Source organism: Aythya fuligula, chromosome Z (genome assembly GCF_009819795.1).
Source record: "Aythya fuligula isolate bAytFul2 chromosome Z, bAytFul2.pri, whole genome shotgun sequence".
Classification (NCBI taxonomy): Eukaryota; Metazoa; Chordata; class Aves; order Anseriformes; family Anatidae; genus Aythya; species Aythya fuligula.
In genome coordinates, this window is record NC_045593.1 from 74,856,298 (window position 1) to 74,877,797 (window position 21,500).

Sequence of the window (21,500 nt, forward strand, 5' to 3'; positions counted from 1 at the left end):
GCACCACGATGGATGGCAAAGTTTGGCCTGAAGAATCTTTGTTGTAAACGGCAAAGGATCCTGTCTGCTCTGCAGGACCCAGAGCATGCTTGGAGGGAGAAAAGAAGTGCTTGTAAACTTACATAAGCTTTACAGAGCAACACAAATGACTTTTGTCCACTAACTAATTCCTTTTACGACATGTCTGAGTCCTTTCCTTTCCAATCTTTCTGTAAGGCCAGCACTAGAGAGGTGGAGAGGAAAGGAGATGGGGTCTGTTCATGCTTACCAGAAGGCACAATCAGAGTCCTACGGACAGCAAAAGAAACGTTATCATCACTCATTAACAGATTAGGAGACATGTATGATAGTTTTTGTAGAGCTTGCGGATTATGGACCATCTGTCGGTTTGTTTCACCCCGGGTAGCACATGTGAGCATTTCTGATATGTGTACGGCTCAGAGAAGCATGCTTAGACTGCATTCCCTGACTGCCTTGCTCTCCATGGACAAGGATAAGTGACCTTCCCTCCCATGCTCATTTTTCATTGCTATCAGCTATCCCTCCACTGTCTGAGATGGCCAAGTGTACTTTGGGGAGAATGTGTGAGCTTCAGTCCTAAGGACTAAAATTTGGCCAGTATTGGATCTGAGGGATAAGTTTTAAAAGTGCACAGAAGTACAAGGAAGCGAAACCTCAGTCAAAATTTTATTTTCTTCCTTCTTCAGATGCAGACCCAAGAATTGCAAAACATGTTTTGAGACCATATAGCTGGTAACAACTTATTGCTCTCTTTCAAAATGCTGACTTGAACAAGAAAGTATTTCTATTCTGGTAAGATTTTACTCTCAGACATTCTGCTTTGTTCATGTTTACCACTATTCTAATATTTCAGTGATGTTCCAGTTTTAAGCAGTATGCAACAGGTGAGTTAATGCAGACCTAAAAACCTCAGGCAGCTTGCCATGGTCATGCTAATTAGTTGGCTGAGCAAGGGGTATGTTAGCTTTATAAACAACACTTACAGACTTCAGTTGTACCAATACTAAAAATGTTACCATGAAAAAGCTGAAGCATGGACACCATAAAAAAATCAGTGTATAAAAATGAGCAACAGAAGACTGATCAGAAAGGCTCCAACTCTATGGCGACTAGACAAAATCAAGGTTTTATTACAAATGGCTTCTGACCAAGATACTCCTCTCCAGCTGTACTAGGGAAAATAATTTGAAATTCAAGTGAACACAAACTCGGATCTGATTTCAAAGAGAATTTCCATATGGAAAAAATGTGAAGAACTGGTAAGTAATGGATATATCAAGGAGTTGTAAGGTTCCAAGCTGGAAAATGTATGCATGACAATGGTGAAATTTCCAAAGCACAGAGGATTAAATCTAACAGGGTCTGAAATTGCTGATAAGGAACCTTAAGTTCCAAGGCAAATGAAATCATATTTGAGTAGAATCTTCCCCATCATAGCACTATTTCCCTAACTGCTGAAGCTACAACTTGTCTGTGAGACTTTACTGATTCAAACTTGTGTCATTCACTGCCTGTGCTCTGGGATTTACAATCATTTTTGTGCAATGCTGTCCCACATATTTTCCATTTAGTTTCTGTTGACAGATGTCAACCTTCAAGATTTTTTTCCCTGCACATTCAATACTGTCCCAGTTATGCCTCTCTAGGGAAATTTCAAAAATTTTCCAGTGAGTTGTTTTAATTGACTAAATAATGGTAAGAGTCATATGACACAACATTTTCTCCTAGCTTTAGATGATCCTTATAAACTTGATCAATTGTATTTTCTGATCTAGAGCACTGACAGATTGTTCAAAAACAGCAGTACAGTGCCCTTAATCAGATTTTAGACCAAGCTGCATCTCTCTCTTTCTCCTTCTCTTTCTCCCTCTGCCTTTTAATTTCAGCTTCTTATCTTAAATCATTCATGCCATCTGTAGGGGAATGCCAATTAAATCCAAATCTACCTGACATCAGCAGAAAACTTTCTGCTAGCTTCAGTGTTCCTGCACAGCTTCTGCTTCCTGTCAAGACTGCTGGAAACTCTTCTTGAACAGGACATAGCATAGGCACAATTTGATAGGCATCTCTTCCTTTCGGATGAAATAGGTTTTAAAAAATACATCAAAATGGGTGTTTAATCAAGGAAGCTATAAATGCTGTGAATGAAATGTTCAGCATGCACACACCTTTCCAGTTACATCAGTGTTCTCAAGACCAACAGAAGTGGTGCACACACACACACATACACACACACATGTGCTTTCCAATCCTATACTCATCTGCATCTCTCTAATTAAAAAAAAAAAAAAGTCCATATGCAACAGCAGATGCATAAGTGAAAACAGCTGTGTGAAAAAGAGACACATCTATGTAAAAACCCCTTTACAAATCTGCTTGATGTGGTTGGCACTGGAGACAGGGAGTTGATGCAGAAGTCAAACATTTGGGAAGGAGTTGAAGCTGCTCACATTTTGGGAGTGTTAGATTCCAACTAGAAAATTAAGGGGAAACTTAGTTTGAAATTAAGTAACACTGTACCCTCTTCCTGCAGAACCCCTTGAAAATTGCTCTCGCTAAATCCCTGATTCAGCCTCAAAATCCTCATACTTATATACTTAGCTTGTTACAGTCTCCATATCAGACCATGTGAATAAGAGGTAACTAAAATATACCAACTTTGAGAATATAACATATTTAAAAAGTTAACTTTTGCTTGTTTTTACTTGTGTACATTCATTTTTACAGGATGTAGGCAATATTTTAGTGTCTATACTAAAAGCAGTGCCTTTAACTTAATGTGCCATATTCCTTTAATCTCCTCTTCAAGAGATCAAAGCATCTGTTAGACACAGGCATGCTCTGGGAGAACTGTAAGAACTAAGTATGAGGTCTCGTTAAGTCATTATGAACCTATGTGCCTCCAGAGAGGCTACTGCAGATTCAAAAACCTGCCCTACCACGACGGGAACAGGATAAAGCCATGAGCTCCCATTCTGCTTTGATTACCGTGGCATATGGCAACTGAGCCCCGGTCCAAACTAACAAATTGCTGGGGCTTTGGATCAGCCCACACTGTCATCTTGCACCTTTCATGGTAAGCCAAAAATTGGTGAGCACGCAGGTGACTATTCCCTTACCGCTCAGCGCAGCTGCTGCACAGTGCATTCTCACTGCTTCCCCACCCATGTCAACTGGGGTTGCATGATTCAAGCTGGTAATTAAGAGTACAAAACAATTATTCTTCCTGACATCATCCCAGCCTCAGACCATGAGAGCTTCCTCTCGCCCTGCCTCTGCCTCACTGTTTCCTCCAACCACTTCCCAGGCTTAATCTCATGACAATGTCAGGGTGGAGTAGCTCAAGCCCAGAACCACCACTAAATGCTGCACATGTGAAACTATTAATATCTGTTCCACCTGCGGCTGAGGAATACCCATTTTTAGGAATGCGGAAGGCTGGGTGTGTGACCGTTACGAGCAATGTGCTCTGGTGCAAAGGAAAAAGGCTGGTAGCCTTTGAAGGCTCCTTTTAACTACTCCGACTGGCTGGTCCTTCAGGCAGGTACAGTTGTGACTCCACACTTTACAAGTATGTCAACAGTGACAGGTAACCTAGAAAGATGAAGCTGCCCCACATCTTGACACCTTTTCCTCTGCACTCACAGCAGAGGAGCTGACTGACCTATTGCCAAATCAAGACCTGTAGAAACCTCAGCTTGTCACTCACAACTACTAAAGAAGATTTCAGTTTTAATTATACTAGAGCTAGTATGCATGAAGACAAAATGATGGAGTACTTTGCTGGGACTTGGCAGCCCTGTAGGGTCCATAGGTAGACACATTGTTTACTGAGCAACAAGATCTATCCGCTCTCTTTATTCTCTCTTTTCTCTACTTGGGATTTTGGGACAGAAGCTGTCAATTATAATGGATTTATATAGCTACTAAAATCCAACTCCCAATCTTAATTAGGGTTGCCACAATGAACTACTCTGAACAGCATTAATCTGTTGATGATATTTCACATGAGTGGTAACAGAAAACTAGACTATTGGCGAAATGAATTAAAGAAAATTTCAGATTTGAGAGTAATGCCAGAGAAAGAGCTTGGAATCTGCATTTCTGCAGCAGCTTTTGTCTGTGGGAAATCGTGTGGGGACCAAGGAAAACAGGAAAAGGTGGGATGTTGGGCCTACTCATAGTCTGACAAAAAGTAAAATAAAATAAAATAAAATAAAATAAAATAAAATAAAATAAAATAAAATAAAATAAAATAAAATAAAATAAAATAAAATAAAGCACAGGGCACTACAGGATTCAGCATTTGCTGCCAAGTGTGCACTTCAATAAAAAATAACTTAAACTAAAAAAAGGTACCATCAAACCTGAATTCAGGAGTCTTGTCTGATAAATAGAGAAACTGAACACCCTTAAAGAGAATTTTCCCATTCCCTCAATGGGAGCTAGATAGCACCAGGAATGAACATCTTGTGTCAGGTGTCAGATGCCAGTGAAGCTTTAGTTGGTTCAGAAACCTCTAATGAAGAAGCAGAATGCTGTAATTGCTACTGATTGATGGAATCAAATTGTAGTCATGCTCCTGAGAAAAAACACAAGGCAGCACGCTGAGTGGCATCAATATTTTCCCAGAGCAAACTCAGTTATCTGTTGGAACAGACAGTAGCCTTGCTACTTTTTTCCTTCTCAACAATATCAGTTTACAGCTCAACAACACAAGGGTGGAGGAGGAAATTCCTTTATTCTCACCTTCCAAAAAAAAAAAAAAAAAAAGTTCCTTTTCAAAAAGCTTTAGTACAATGAATTTGTCATCAATTGTTTGCAGGAAACATCTCACATTTTTTCCTTCTATGCAAGTTTAATCCCAGCAGGTTGACTTAATTTTATAAAGAAAAAATAAAAAGCCACATATGGCAAGAACCATGGTGACACCCACCAACCTCAGTAAAAGTACCTACATAACGCTGTTAAATGTATAAGCATAGGACCATCCGGCCTTAAAATTGAGAAAAAGCATAGACAACTTCACCAAATAACATTAACAAAAGTAGCGAGCAGCAACTGCTTATTCCATTCTGACAGGTGACAAATTTACCACTGTAAGGAGAAAAAATAACAGCGTACTGGCAGCATTCACGCTATGAGACTGGACTGACAGACAATCCCAAATATCTTTTAAATTGTGGTTGTTAAAAGGTGCTGTGAACAAATGATGAGGTTTGCAGCAACAATAATGAAAAGCATGAAATAATGAGCATGAAAGAGCAAGAATCTAAGGATAAAAATGAAATCTTTACTAATTTTCTTTGAGATTTTCTCTGATGATAGCTTTCTATCTATGGCAGACACCGATTACTGTCTCATGATGTTTGTTTTGGTAACTTCTGATGATGATGAAAAAACCTATTGCTGCTTGGTCAAGCTCTGAGTTTTCTTTGAAATATTTAACAGTAATGCAGTCAGTCCTGTTATTGATATTCAGCTGCAGCTGGCAGCAAACTTGGTTCAACTAATAAAAAAACAAACCTCTACACTAGTAACAAGAGAAAGCCAAATTTCCACATCTCTTTTAAACCAGGTTGAGCTATTAGGTACACCTCTTCTTTCCACTGCTTTAAAATTTCTCATATTCATGTCACAGCTTCAGGTTGCTATGGATGGAAGGACAGGATATCCTTCTCACGAGTTCCCCTACTGTTCCTTTCACACACCACGTTACTCCTTTTCTACACATGCCTTATGTGAGCTAGGAACCTCTACCATCACATAAATGTTCAGGTCAACTTTCAGCTTCACATAAACCATACAGTGACCAGAGCTGGGATAGGTTTAGCATACATACACTTCATTGTTGTTTGGGCCCTTGATATCCTTTGAATATTTTTAAGAGAAATTCATTAAACACTTAAAGACAAATTTTGAGGTTCTGGAAGACAATAAATAGTTTAAAGATGGAGGGAGGGGACAGGCTGCCCCTCAGAACAGGTGGGGAGACAGCCTCCAAGTGGCTGAGAATGGAAATATGCTCGTACAAGGGCTGCAGCTACAAGGGCATTTTTTTCTTTTTCTGTTCTCTCTCTGGCAGCCAAACCATACAACCACTGACACCACCACCACCAAAATCACCAACCAAAAAATATGATTACTAAACTCTGTATCATTGCCATGGACAGCAGAAAATACCAAAACAGAATAATGACATTATTCTGTATATATATCTGTATTCTGTATATATCTATTCATCTGACTGTGTTATCAGAGAGAAAAATCATAGCGTCTTCTTTCGCCAAGCCCTGCCTATTGGCATTACTGACAGCCTGGGCCCTAGGTTTGAATACTTTTCTTTTTGAGGAGGGGTGGCTTTTATCAGAGCCTTTCAGAGAATGATGTAAACCTAACCATTTGAACAACAAAAACAACAAAGGCTCCAGTGAAGGCATTCTTTCGGACTCTTCTGATCTTTACAATACAGTTGAAATCTAAATGTTTTTGTTAGTTTTTAACTCTTCAGCCCAGGAGATGTTTTGAAACTTGAAAGATTCAGAAACAAAATAACTGCAGATAGCAAGCCAAAACTTGCTGTCAGTGAAACTGTTTTTTAGTTAAACAGAGAGTACTTCACTCATTCCTTAGGGCTTCTTTTAAGTTAAAGACAAGAAAAATTTGCTTCTAGTTCCTTTATGAGACATTTACTCTTTTGCTGTGGAAAAGTGTGCACCATCTCTAGCAAGCTCCTTACAAAGCCCATAAAATAAAACAGGCTTCTAGTAAATGAAGTGATAGAGGTCATGGATGTGAAATTGCCCTTCTTTATTCACTGACACGTGTCCATATTGTTGCTGACACAGGCCAGGAAAGCATCACAGGATACACAGCACCAGAAAATTGCAAGAGAATATATACTTAACGTGCTTCATCATCACAAAGCTAACTGTATGGCCCAGAGTCCAGTCCCAAACATGAAATGCAACAGAGCAGCAGAGGCCTGTTCCCTTACTGCCTAGCTACCTAAAATTCTCAAGGTCCAGACTACAAGGAGCCTGAGATGTTTTTTCAGCACGACCCTCCACAGCGGGCTTCCTCCTGTAGTATGGCCCACTACCACTTTCCTGTGGAATGGAACCACCAAGTCACTACAAAATCTTGGCACCATTCCTAGCAAAACAAAGTCCTCCTACCATGAAAGTGGGTCACCTTTATTTGTTTTAAAAATTCATGTATCCTATTTCAAAACTCACATTTGCCACAACATGAACTGCCAGGCCTGCAGCGTCTCCTCCTTTATTTTTCCTCCTGCCTTCTGTCTCCCAAGGAAATTAAAGTATTCATTAGATCCACCAGCTAGAAAGAAGATTTAAATGGCATGATGCATTACCCAGCGCAGCTGCACGCTGACAGACGGCTGATGTTGATGGGATGTTAGGCTAAGCACACACGTACGCGCAGGCCTGTTAGTTACAAAGTCAGTCCCAAGCCGTAAATTACAGCTGTCCCGTTGTGCATTGCTGTCACCCTCCCACTTAACTCGCAGATCCACCTAAGAGGGAATGGGCTGAGAAGAGCTGGTGGGGCATCTGCAGAGGTAACTCAAATGTTTTGTTGTTTAGATGGTCACTGCTCACCCCTCCAGCCTAGACCAACAACTAAATCTGTGCCTGGAGGACATGAGCCCTCCAAGAGGAGGCTCATGGCAGCAGAGACTTCTGCTTTGATGTTTCAGGCTTTTTCTGCAGAACTGCCAGCTCCTCCTATGAAACTGAGATGGGGACCCCATCTGTGGCCAACCCTACAGCTCCCCAGAGACCAGGTACCTTGCTGCAAGTGCTTTCTTTGTATCACAAAGCTAATGTGAAGGCTAAAGGGGCATGTGTGATGTTGACAGAAGTGCTTTAGCTTTTAATTATCTCAGATTCTCTGCTTCTGCAGATGAACACTCCTGGACGATGCAACCTGACCACAGCTTTAAATGCCATCTGTCTCTTGACTTAATGAACACTGGTGTAAGTAACCTCCTGCCACTCTCCTTCTTCCATGTTCAGCATTGTTTTTCATATAAATGAACTTGCTTATATCTATTTTTCTGTTGTTTTTGTTGTTTTTGTTTGGTTGGTTGCCTCAAGGTTGCTCTTCCAATACCTACCACAAGTTCAGAGACATGCACACTGCAGCATCTGCACCTGTGGGATATCAGTTTGCCTTTCCAAAGAAACTTTTCTGAAGAAACACGTCCCATAGGTGCGGAAAGAGGAACACTTAAAAAAAACACTATGCACCTTCTGCCTCCACAGATCTACACTCCAGGCAGCTTGGGATGGAGTGGCAATACCCTCTCAGGCGACTCTGGAAAGTCCCCTTTTTGGCAGTTCACACTGTTGAGAACAGAGGGTGTTGACTTGGCTTGATTTCCCTTCACAAAGCTTCTGATAACCCAGCGCCTTGGAACATGCACGAGAACAGTGCTATCATCCTTTCTTACCAGAAGAAAACAGGTTTCCAGCGGGAGATGGCTTAACACAGATCTACCCAGCTAGTCACGGAGAAATCGTGTCCCTCACCCAGATCAGCAGGATCGTGACTCGCCAAAGTCAACAGGAACCTCAGGCAAGAAAGGACCGAGGGCTGGACTTGTGGGTTTCCCACACATTCCCCGAGAGGCAGAGCAGAACAAAGAAATTCTGCTATTGGAATGTTGCTGCTATATAAATGAAACCCCTGAATTATGGAGAGGCCTGGGAATGAACAAGAGCCACAAAAGCCTAAGAACATTTTATTCAGAGCAGAAGGAATCTGATGGCATCTGACTAAAAGATGTGAGGAAGGACTCTTCCCCTGCAAGAAACGATCAGCTATTTCTGAAAGGCTGGCTTATGTACCACTCAGTCCCAGTTTGGCTCACCTTTAGTACTCTCTAAATACACAGGTAACTGTTGCCAGCTTTTTAGTGACAACTCCAAATGTGATTTTTTTCCCTGAGGCTTGCCCTCCTAGAAATTTCAAAATTACCTGGGCTCCCCGTTGATATCTCTGAATTAATTAGATGGGAGAAGATCTTCAAGATGTTTAAGGGCTTGAAGTATATCCTGGTCAAAACTGTCGACTAATTAAAAGATATTCTTAATTTAAAGGGAGAACTATTCCCTAAAAATCTTTGGCAACCTACATTCTGATCCACTGTACCATGCCACCTCTGTTCTTATTAACAAACGTGTTTAATACAGCATGATGAATGTAAATCTGGGCCTTACAGACGTATCAGCACAGGATGCCAAACGAGCAACAGGACAGATGTATTGAGAGTGCCCACCAAAAACTGTTACAAGGCCTCATTTAGAAAGCAAAAGAGCACTTCATCTGTCCATGCTGGATTCTCTTTTAAAGATTTTTGTGTGGAAGGACCCATATTCTTAAAAGTCCCCAAAAGTTTGTCTACTGCTATGCTTTCATAGAGCTGCTGCTCACCAGGGATTCAGAGGGAACTCACAGGGAACCAAGAAAACAATAGGAAGAAGAAGCTTGCATCAGCAAGAAGGAGGCTAATACATTTCTAAATTAAGCCAAGTCAGGAACTGAACCAGAATAGTTTAAGTGACAGTAAAAACATAAATAGTCCAAAGACAGTTATGTGAAGGATCATGAAGGCTGGGAGTACAGAATGGATGCAGGACAGAATTGATCTCTAAGTGATGAAACAACAGCATCTAAAACCAGCACAGGTACTTTGATGCTGTTCTTTAGATCTGACTGAATGACCAAAGCATTTCTTTTTAATTAAGCCAATTTTAGTATATCCTCTTCTTCCACAACAGAAAAATGCTGAAATGTCTTAAATAGTCTGAGTATTTTCAGTGTTTAGAAATGACTCATAAGAGAAAGAAATAGGGAAAAGAAAGGAAGGACACAGAGAAAAGACTTAAAACGATAACACAATCAGGCTACAACTTTGGCTGAATTTTGCTTTCTGATGATGACAACCAGCAGCAGGTGCTAGGAACAACAAAGGACTGGCTTGGTCTTCATTCAGTGAATAAAGACGTGCAGATGCTGCTCTGCTGGACACAGCTGTGCCACCTCTGAGCGATGCTGCTGAGGTCTGCCCTGGATACCTCCCAGGGACTGCATGGTGTTCAAACGATGGGGTGTCAAGACACCAATGCACCCTGTTGTCACCGTGTTTTGTCTCCACAGTATAACAGCTGTGCCAATAACACGCCTTTTGAATGGCCAGAAACATCTGGAGCTCCAAAATGTGCCACAAGCCACAACAGCCTCTTAACCTTGCATGCACTTCAAATGTTTTGAAATCAGGTTAAGTGACTGTGGGTTTATTGATAGCAGCTCCCGTGCCAACATGCGGGTTCTCAAGAGCATTACAGGCAAATATATTTTCTTACACTCACTCTTGGGGCAGGGTAACAGCTAATGGGGAACTCTAAAATTGGAAATAATGTGACCTATTTACAAGGAAAGATGATAGCATGATGCTTAAAGATTTGAGATTGGCTTCACTTTGTCTTTCTTACAAAGCTGTAGGAGCACTGTGATACATTCCAAGAGACCACAACTACAGCAGGAAAATATTTGTTCTCGGTCCCACCTTCTTTAACAAAAATAATCTTTGGTGTTTTACTGTGGAAAAACTCCAACCTTTATTAATAGATGTATACAAATTTAATTAATTTAACAGCGTGGGTTGGTGCAAGATGCTAACATGGGTGTACATTTCAGCTGGTTTCTATTTCTAGTCTAATGTCTTCCTGCAGCCTGCTGAAGAAGAGTTATTAAAGAAGGGAAATTCTTAAAAGTGAAGATATTTGAAAGACGGACGTGAGTTGTGTATTGGCAATCCTATTAGGGAATTATTCTAAATTGGCACTACTAAACTTGCCCCAGATTCAACAAGACACAGAAATAGGGCAAACTAAGCATGTATACAGATGGAGATGTGTTTTTCCCTGGAGTACTGGAAAAAAAGTGGCTGTTAGAAAGCTCAACTTGAACTTAATGCTGGTACCGCTGTCCCAGATAATGAGACACAAGATGACCGCTTGAAATCCCTGGATTCACTGGATAGAAAATAACAGCTGTGATGTCAAATGCCAGTCCCTGGGAAGCATTGGGAAGGAAGCTACACACATCTGCATGTCCATTTACATTTAAACCCAGGCCCAGAAAGTGTTGCACTTAGTTTCTGTGATTGAAGTGGTAGCGCTTTGTATTTTTTTCAATATTTAGATCAGTATGATCGTAATGTATTGCTAGTTTAACGGTGTTGTGAAATTATCCAGGCAAAAGGTAGTTCTTCTCACTACTTCAGTAAACTGCTAAACTTTAATTTCTAGAAAGCCACATTTTACTGCTACTGCTACACCCACTGCACCCTTAAAAAGTTGCCTGCTTCATACATATATTACACACAGATGTTACACAAAACAATGAAAAAACATGTAGAAAAAAAGCTGGTAAAACATGGACAGCCCTTTCCTTCCAAAGCACACATTGCGATGTGAATTTAACTACTTGCACACAGAAAGTTTTCTGGTCTTTTTTCTTTTTAACACTGAAAAAAACGGAGAAGGGAGAAATGATGATGTCCGGAGCCACAAAAGAAATGAATAGCATCAAGAGATTCTGAACAAAAATCCAGATCTTTGAAAGCATCCATGCTTCCTAGATCACAACTTATCTCTTTAGTCAATTAGATAAAGCTTGAAAGTAAATTCTAAAGTGAACAGGACACACTTTTGTCATTCAGTAGCACATAATCAATTTTTCCCAATGATGTATGTATGCTTTTAAGGGAATTTGTTCTTAAATGCATTTTTTTCCCTCTGTTATTAATAAGAGGCTGAAGAAATCATTCTGTTCAACAATATCTAGGGAAAATTCTCATTTCTGCAGCATATTGCATAAAAGTATCATATCAAGCAATGTAACACTTGAGTCCAATTACTACAAAGTATTTCTACCACATTTCTGAAGAATTACTCTCAAGGCACAGTTCTGCTTTCTCCTGTAAACCCCGAATCTTAGTAAACAAAGCAAACCAAGTAAACAAAAAGTGAAACTCTGAACTGTCGTCAATTATAAACTGAAGCCAAAGCTTTTTTTTTTTTTTTTTTTTCTTTTTAATTAAGGATGGCAGGACATATAATTAGAGTGGATTATTGAAGATTGTTCATCACCAACAATTAGACCGTAATTTGTATTGCTAAAACAGAATTTTAATATGATGTTTATTTTGTCATGATACCACAACATCCCAGTATTGTGAATACGATTAACTGGGAGACAAGAAAAGTGATGACAAAATTTAGGTTTCTGTAGTATACAATTTTGAACAAAAGTTACAGTATGATTTCTGTGAACTAGGATGTTTCTTCCAACAGCAACTAAAATGACAGTTTGAACACACTGCTTTTGCAGTGAAACAGCCCTGAAGATCTTCTACCATGGAGAAGTAAAGGGAAGAATCAATAGTCCCATTTTACAGTTGGGAAACTTCTGCACTAAGGACTAAGACTTTTTCTTCAGGAAGGAGTGAGATACATCTGTGATGTACTAAAGAGACTGTGTGCAATGCATCCTTTTTAAAGCACTGTACACAGTTCAGTACTGATTTTCCACGATTCTCACTTGATGACAGAAAACAGCTTTGGAAGGGTGCTCAGATGCCATCTGCATCAACATCTGGATTCCTGTAGTCAACCTTGATGTCTACAATGACAGGCTGCCAATAGGCCAATCAAAAAAAGAAAAAAATCTCATCCCAATCTGAGACATATTAGATGGCTAGTTCTCTGGAAGCACCTTCCTCTTTACATGAACCACAGAGGCATACCAGATCAAACCAGACACTTAATTTCCAGATGGCTGAGATGAAAACTAGCTCTAGTTAACCTACCCTCAGATAGAGGGCAGACTGCATGGTTTGCATCCTCAGTGCAGGCTGAAATCCTTCTTCACCTCCTCCTGTACCAATCTGTCCTGCACAGTATATTCTAAAAGAGCAGATGATTCCCAGATAGGAGATTTCATAGAGCATGGACTTTGCACAACTGCATTCATCTTGTCACAAATAATTAGTATTTACCCTTTGCCAAGATTAAATAGACTGATGTGGAAAACTAATGTACCAGAGCAATGCAGCCCAAAGTTTAAGCAGAAATAACATTTTGGACACGCAGAAGTAAAAGACTAGATTTTGGCATCCTAGTCAAAGAGAATTACATAAATTACAGATCTAACTGCATTTGCTGGCATTCATTCAGTGTTGATGTTATATTTCATAATTAAACTTAATTTTATAGAGCTGTACTCTAGTGGTCCAGGTCAGCAGTCAATTAAAGAACAACCCTCTCCAGGACAAATGCAATACTCATATAAGTGTGAGCATCGTCATAAATTGGCAGGGCAAGTTTTTTTGCTTATAGAATTTGAATGCCAATTCTATCTGTATTAGCTTCAATGGACTAGCTCCAGTGGGTGGGACCATCTGAAAGGTCTTCTCAATGAATTCTGAGTCCATAATTTTTCTATTGTACAAACAAAGAATCGACAGTGAACTAGGAGGACCACAGGAGGCTGCTGCCTGGTTGGTGCTGCTCCATGTTGAGCCATGGCGCTCAGCAAAAAGTGAGGAGATCCCCCCGCTATCAAGGCGCAATAACCCACTCACACGCTTCGCTCATCTCAAACCGACAAGTAAAAGGTTTGGTTTCTCAGAAGCTGGAACATGACTGAAGCTGGAGTGATAACTGAAGAATGGAAATAAGAAGTAGGTACCTGCTTTCTGAATATAAGCTCCATGGCAGTAAGATACTTCGGCAGTAAGTAAAGAAAACCAAGCGCCTTTCCTTAGAAGGTCTAACAAGCATTACAGTTTTGGAGATTCCTGCACATTTCTTCTAGGCCGTGTGATCCTTGCTGGGACGAGGTGTCTGGGGAAACACTGGTCACCTCTGATCTGCCACCCTTCCTAGCACAGGTAAGGCAAAGAGTGATGGATTTTGTTCTCTTTCCAGAGGGATGGGAAAAAATAGCCCAGGGTGAGTATTGCTACAGCCTGGAATTTGGAAATACACAATGGGAAGTTGTATCAAAGTAACACAGAATTTAAGGTGGACTTCAGGAAGTCCATTGTTCATTGTGCATTGTGCTAACAAGAACCAAGATGTGCCCCTTCAGCACAGGCTCAGCGGACAGGCAATGCTATTCTTTCTTTCTTGGAAAAATTAAGAACAATTTTGGCAGCATGAACAAAAGTGTTTACCCCAGCACCACGAATGAACTTGCTGCTGGTCAGCCGAACAAACTCACCACCTGTCTAGGGGTCAGTACCGTAGCGTGTTGACGAGAGAAGAATCACACAGTGAATGGCAATAATGGGGACAGTTCTAGATGCTGCATTATGCAGCTCTTCGTGCCTTGCTATAAATACGGTATCAATAGCACTTGCTAAATCAGCAGGTGTTTCCAGTAGCAAAAGTCGGTTCTGCAGTTTGGACGAGCCAAACAGGCGTGAATTAACTCATCCCATGCCCAAAGCGCACATCCAGCATTCTTCCTCCCACACCATAAACCACACAACCCTGTATTCTTCATACAGCGAAGACTCTGGCTGAAGTCAATAAAAATTCGGAGCATTTTGAAAGCACTTTGAAGTTATGCACAGATCCCCCAGCAATGAAGTTGGACATCCGCAGGGAAAGAAAGTAACCATCAGCTGCCACAAAAGCTCATTCTTGTCAGCACTATTAAAAGACATCTATCAATATGGCTTAATTTGCGTAAGAGCTCACCTGGGACCTGTAGTCTTTGGACAGGTGTTTGGAAACTAAAGTGAAAAACAACTTACCAGCATCTGTATGTAACATTTTAAATTTGTGAAACATTATTCTGGCAGAAGCTGTCGAAGGGCAGCAAAGAAGCTGACATTTAGGTACAAAATGAAGACAACCTGAATAAAAACTAGGCAATACTGACCTGTCAGAAATACCTACTACGAATACACTTAATGAATGCTTTTATTTCAGCTATAACTTCATCCTCTGTTGTGTGCAGGGAAACAAAAGCTGCAATCTAAATGTACATGAAATAACTTGCACTCTTGAGGAAAAAGAAGCCATGTACTACCACAGATACTGATGTATCTATACCTTGCCTGGGTTCCTGAGGCTGGTGAGACCAGAAAATGTAATTGTGAAAGTGAAATAAATCCCTGTCAGATACGCAAAACCTCTGCAAAACACTTACACAGCATGAATACAAATTGACATACCAGAACTATGAGACAATGCTAGAATCAGAGGATATCATTACAACGTTGTACGGTTAATCACAGCTCAAAATAAAATGTTTATTCCAGTGCTAAAATCACAATGGAGGGATCTGCTCTGCCTCTTTCTGGCATTAGGCTGGTACTTATCACCCTAACGTACATCTTCTGGGAGATGATATGAGATTCATCTGAAGATAAAAACCAAAGTTCAGTATGATAACTGCTTTTTATGGGTAATGATTAATGGCATCAGGAACTCAAATGTTTGAATTCACAGTAGCTGCCGGCCTGCCCCCCTCTGTAATAATTTCAATAACTTTTTAGGAAGAGACACCAATGTTTGAGAAGTTTACACTGCAGTGGTCCTAAGCAGGGGAACCAAATATATATAGATATTAGATTTGGTTCTATATACATATATGAGATATTTAAAACTCATGCTCTGGTCTTACAGAGGGAAGCTAAAAATAGAAAGACTTGGAACAAAGATAAGGGAGATTTTTCAGTTCAGAAAGGGGAGTCCGGGAAAAATTGAGATGGCCATGAAAAAAACATGCTAATTAAAAAATAATTACGTCACGGGTTTCTCAGGATCCTAACAAACCCCCTCCATGCCGCCAGCCGGGATCCCCCCTCCGACCCCCCCAGCGGAGCCCCCCGGGACCCCAAACCCCGCAGCCAGAGAAGGGGGGCTCGGAGAGGGATCGGGGAGGGGGGGAGGGGGGTCACACTGCAGCCACCCCTCCACCTGAGGGCCTGGGGGGATCCTGGACCCCCTCATCCCCTGCTGTGAGCCCCCCACGCCATGGTGCCCGCATGGGGGGGTCCTGCGGGGTCGGAACAACCACCCCGGGGGGAGGCGAGGGGGAAGAGGGCAAGTGCTGCTCCTTCGCCCCCCCGGCAGCCCCCTTCCCTCCTCGCCTCTTCCCTTCCCCTTCCCGCATCTCCATCCTCCCTTCCCCTCCTCGCCGCCCTCTTCTCCCCCCACCCCGCCTTTCCATCCCCCTCCCCGCCTTTCCCCTTCCCCTCCTCGCATTTCCACCGACCCCCGCAGACCCCCTCACCCCCCCCCCTTCCACGACGTGCCCTCCTCCTGCCCTCCCCCCTTCCTCCCAAATACCCCCCAAAAACCCGGCATTTCCACCTCCCCCGCCCCCCTCCACAAGACAACTTGCCGGAGCCGCAGCCCACCCCAGCCGGACAGACGGACGGACGGACAGGCAGACACGCACGAGCTACCTCGCTCTCTCTCTTTCCCAAGCGCTCCCGCTCGCGCAGCGTGCGCCGCCAGCCCCGGCACGTCGGGTCCCCTTCCTCCTCCTCCTCCTCCTCCTCCTCCTCCTCCTTCTCCTCCTCCTCCCCTTCCCTCCCTGCCCGCCCCCTTCGCCGACGCCAGGAAGAAGGGGGCCGCCCGTCCCGTCCCGTCCCTCCCCGTCCCTCCCCGTCCCGTCCCGTTCGTCCCCGTCCCGTCCCGGGGGCGCCCCTCGCCCCCCCTCGCCCCCGTCCCTCCGTGCTCGGGTTACGCGGAGCTCTCCGGTTACGGGCGCCGCGGGGCCCCGGGGACGTGGGATGCTTCAGACCGTGCTTTAGGGACGTTTTCCTGACTTGTTTAAAAAAATATACTTTATTTTTTATTACCTCCCCCCACCCCCATCATTGCTTCTCCTGGCTGAGGAGTGTCTTCAGTGTTGGGGTGTCTTCAGTGGGTCTGTATCCGCACACTATTCTGTACCCTTCGCCATCCTCGATACCATCTTGAACACCTCCCTGTCCTAACAGAACCTTTCTGCGATGCAGAAACATGCCATATTTAAGATACAGTGGCACAATGATGTTTTCCTCTAAATAACTAATGTTTTGCAAGGAACCTTCGAGCACAGAGCTGATGGCTCCGTGAAACTGTCATAACAGATTTTGCTCTTGCCACGGCCAGCTCAGATCCCACCATTTTGCATGTGGATCACAACTGTTTTCTCCCTGTCTCATTTCATGTTTACCTACACTGAATTTCCTTTATTGCCCAGCCAACCTTACAATGCCCTTGTGTCTTTCACAGTCCCTCTCCTTGTTACTAACATAAGTAAATTAGCACCACCGATGAACTCAGCTATCACTCCTTTCCCAGGTAAGATACCGGTATGCTGAGGAGCTCACGTCCCAGCACTGACCCTTGCAGACCCCTCTGCCGACCAGCACCTCCCTCCATTGTGAGAACTGGTCACTTATTCCCTTACTTTGCATTTTATCTTCTAACCAATTACTGGGCGATACCAGGGCTTTCCCTCATGTTGCTATCGCTGCTTAGTCTCCTTAAAAGCCTTTGTTAAGAGCCTTTTAGAAATCCAGTCTGATATGGAAATTAAATCACCCTTATCCACATTTTTGTTGACCCTTTCAGAGAACTCCAAGAGGTTTGTTTAAGGCAGGACTTTACGGGAGCACTGTTGACTCTTCTCAGATAGATTGTATTAATCCAGGTGTCCTTCAGATATAACCCAATTAGCATCTCTATTTGCACAGCACGGGCACAAGGTTTGCAAACCTAGTTCTCCGGAGTCTGTATTGAAGTTTAGTGTCACACTCGCCACCCTCCACTCTTCACGTCCTGATGTTTTAATGGGGAAGTTACATGCCACTGTTGGTAATTCAGTACAGCATCCTTGGGTGAGAACTGAAGTACATGGATGAACACACACAGGCATGTGTGCTACCTGAACACCGTGACAATGAAAAAAGCTTATAATAAAAGCTGTTGGTATAAGGAAATAGATGCATTTCCATGTATATGCAACACTGCAGACCTGTAAGCTGATGTTATTAAAGTAAGCAAGAGGCTACCTCACTAATTAACTACTTGTAGCCATGACCTTCTTAGCAAATGCACGTGTCTGAAAGCAGATAAATTTTGGCACAGACAAAACCCCACCAAGGTCTTTGACCCAGGGAACTGTCTGCCATTCTACATACCTGCAGCCATCTGCTTTCTCTTTCATACTTTGCTGTGAGGTCTCTGGGTCCCTTCTTTCGTGCATGCTTTTATCCTACCACTAGCATGCACGCTGGTGGGAGGAGGAAGGGAGACAGGCCCTGAGCAGGGCTGTTTCAGCTGCACCACCCAGGAATGCTCCTGGGAATGTTTGCAATTCAGTTACCTGTCCAAGGACGGGACTCCTACCCGTTTCCATCCCGGACATGGAGCAGCTGTGCAGGGCACATGTCAGAACCACAGTAAAGCTCCACGCAACCATGCACACTCTGTCAGCCCATTGCAGAGGGGTAGAAGTCTGCATTCGTAATTGTAGGTGAGCCACCCAAATGGCACCCACAGAAAGAGAGGAAAGGGAGCACTGGGGTGGCAGCTGCTGTGCACATGTGTTGCACAGGTCTGACCACATTTGTTGGGTTTTCAGAAACTTTAGCTGCTAGAAACAGAATAGGCAAGTTACTGTGAGGGAGAGGGGGGGAAAACACATATTTGTTGAAGTTATTATTTATTTATTTTTAGTTCCAGAAAACTTTGGAACCAAGAAGGGTCACCTTCAGGCCTCAGGAGCATAATTAAAATAAGGGTAGTCTAGTCTTATGCTTTTTGAAAGTCTCAGGTTTTGGAGACTAGCAGTATAAACAAAAGTCTGTGACATTTAGAGCAGACAGAGATGTTACTCTGCAAAGGGGTGAGCTTTGGAGCTCTTCTTCCTGGGTTCCCACCTCCGTGCCCTTTTGTTCTAACAATTATTTTCTGCTCCTCTCCTGTTTACTGTCCTCAGACAGGAGTGGGCTGAACTGCAGCACATAGTTTGTTCCAATGCATAAAGCAGTATTTCTAATGACACTGATGCAGTTCAAATCTCGGTTATTTTCTTTCTCTTATGTCAAGGATGCATTTACATAGTATTAATTAGGCAGCACATGATTAATATACCGCAGAGGAAGTCAAATGCTATTTCACTGTGTATATTATAATGAGTTTTGCCTATTGCTTCTAATTTGCATTTTTAGCAGTTACAGCAGCAGAAGAAAATAATGTCTTAAGGTTTAGTTTTTAATACGTATTTTGTTAATGCTCTGCAGTTCCATTTTACAGCTTTATGGGCAGTTTCAGGTAGGGGGAAGAGAAGGAATTAATCTTTGCTAGAGTGCAGCCTTCCCTAAATTTTACTATGAAGTTCAAATACCTTTGCCCAAGTAATGAATGGCAAAATTAGCTGGTATTGGCCTGAAAACTCTGTAAACAAAAAAGGTATAAAGAGCAGCCGTGTTAACCCAATGTTATTTTTGATACTCAAATGATAGCTCCTCACCTCTCAGGCCCCATGAACTGGAAAGGGACATGTCACCCTCTGCATTACCCCATTCCTCCTCCAGCAGCCAGCCAGCTTACATCTCAAGGCTGTTTTGAATGCCTAGGAAAAAATGACTGAAACGGGTCCTGGGATTAGAAGAAAGGAGAGAGAAATGGGGAGAAGAGACAGAAGCCATATCCATATCTGCCCCTCCTGCTTTGCCCAGGAGGCTGATAAGCTATTCAGGCCTTGCTTTGGGACTTTATCAGGGTATCAGTGTCCAGTGTCAGTGAGACAGAGTTTTTATTGTTACGCAATGAACCCTCGAATGGAGAATAATTCAAAGAGGATGCCTCTTCTTATAAGGAAAAAATCACTTTGTGCTGCTGTTTTACAGCCTGGCACACTGTTCTTGTTCTCTGTGAGCCTTCAAACAAGCTGAGCAGAGTGCAGAATAAAGGAAGAGAAAGTACTCTGGTAATGATGCTGAATGTTCCGGGTGCTTTTGTAACACACATAAATGAAATGCAGTCCTGAGAGGTGATGCCTGATCTGGTGGCCTCCACACTGAATCTCTGAGTATGAAAAATGAGTTTTGCTTGGGATGCAGCTTTTTAAGCATCTGAAGCTGGCAGTCAGAATTTGTGAGATTTGATTCTTTTCTCTTCCTTTCCCTGTGGTTCTTGTTATTTCCCTGACTGCAGAATAAGATGCAGATGAGCTGGAGGAGGGAATGCACCGACGTGCGGTAGTGTGTGTGAGATGAAAATGGAACTTGTGTGTATTCTCCATGCATTTATAAAACTAATGAATGCAGAGATCCACCCGCCAGTTAGCAGAGGAGCTGTGGGAAATCTAGAGGTCACATTCACAAATGCTTTATATTCAGCACAGGGATGAAATACTGAGTGTTACAGAGGCAGGGAACTGACTAGAGATCCCTGTTTTGTTCCTGGCATTGCTGGTAACCTGGGATGTGACTGAGGCGGGTCACTGTCCCTTATTTGCCCATATGGGTGGATGAATGGATGGACAGGGACTGCCTGCTGCTGGATGTTCTCAGCACATAACGGGACCTCAGCTGTGGCTGGGGAGTCGAAGCACTAACGTAATACGAACTTAAAAATTATTTTCTGAAGTTATTCAGCTGACTAACAGGCTCATTTGCTCACATTTATTGTGTGGTAAAACAGCTTGGCAAGATCTCTATCGGCAGCTAGCTATGTGAGTAATCTCATTGACTTCAGTGCGACTCCTGGAGTGAGTAATGTTGTAGTATTGGCTCCGCAAACTGCTTTAGTCATCGCAGGCTTACAAACTGCGTGTGTAGTAGCCCTGCCAGCACCTACCACACAGTGTAGTGCTTTTACCGCGAGCAGTGCTGTCACAGGAGTAATACCCAGTAGTAAGAGCCTGCATAATCCACACCCACGTGAAAGGTGGCTCTGTTCTGCAGCTGTGGAGGCAGCTACATTTCCCTGGCATCGTGTCTGCTCCAGTCAATGGGGACTGCTAGCTCCCTGTCACAAGAGATCCATGGAAATACCCAGTACCTGCAATGTTGTAAGGAAGAAAGGGCTTTGTTGCAGCTGATGGGGATGCTGCTGCATAACTGACTTATGGCTGTCCCTCCTGCTTGCAGAAAATGCAGTCATTGCAAATCCTGGGCTGTATAGCTCCACTTAAAGCCCTTCACAGCGTTTCCCCAGCTAATGTCTCTGCTTTGATTACTCCCGCCTTGTCTTAGTCCCTTTGTGCCCTCTTCCACAATAGCCCCGTTTCTTTTCCCTACTGTGGAGTAAGAAACCCTTTCATCCTGCTCCTTTTCCACAGTGCAGAAAAAATCCCATTCAGTGCTATCCCTCTTTATTCTATAAATCCCTCTTTCAAGCCTGCTTCATCAATAACACCAACACAAG

At 42.8% G+C, this 21,500-nt stretch overlaps 1 protein-coding gene across 4 annotated transcripts in view; it reads right to left on the minus strand.

Moving 5' to 3' along the window:
* The window catches only part of LOC116501227 (A-kinase anchor protein 2-like), a 158,571-nt gene that overhangs the window by 76,208 nt on the left and 60,863 nt on the right, over positions 1-21,500 (minus strand). Inside the window, exon 1 of one of the 4 annotated variants that reach the window (XM_032206768.1) lies at positions 16,538-16,604. The exons of the other annotated variants lie outside the window; for them this stretch is intronic. The gene's annotated coding sequence lies outside the window, so the exon portion shown is untranslated. Of the gene's footprint in view, positions 1-16,537; positions 16,605-21,500 lie in introns of those variants that run through there. 4 annotated transcript variants of the gene reach the window in all.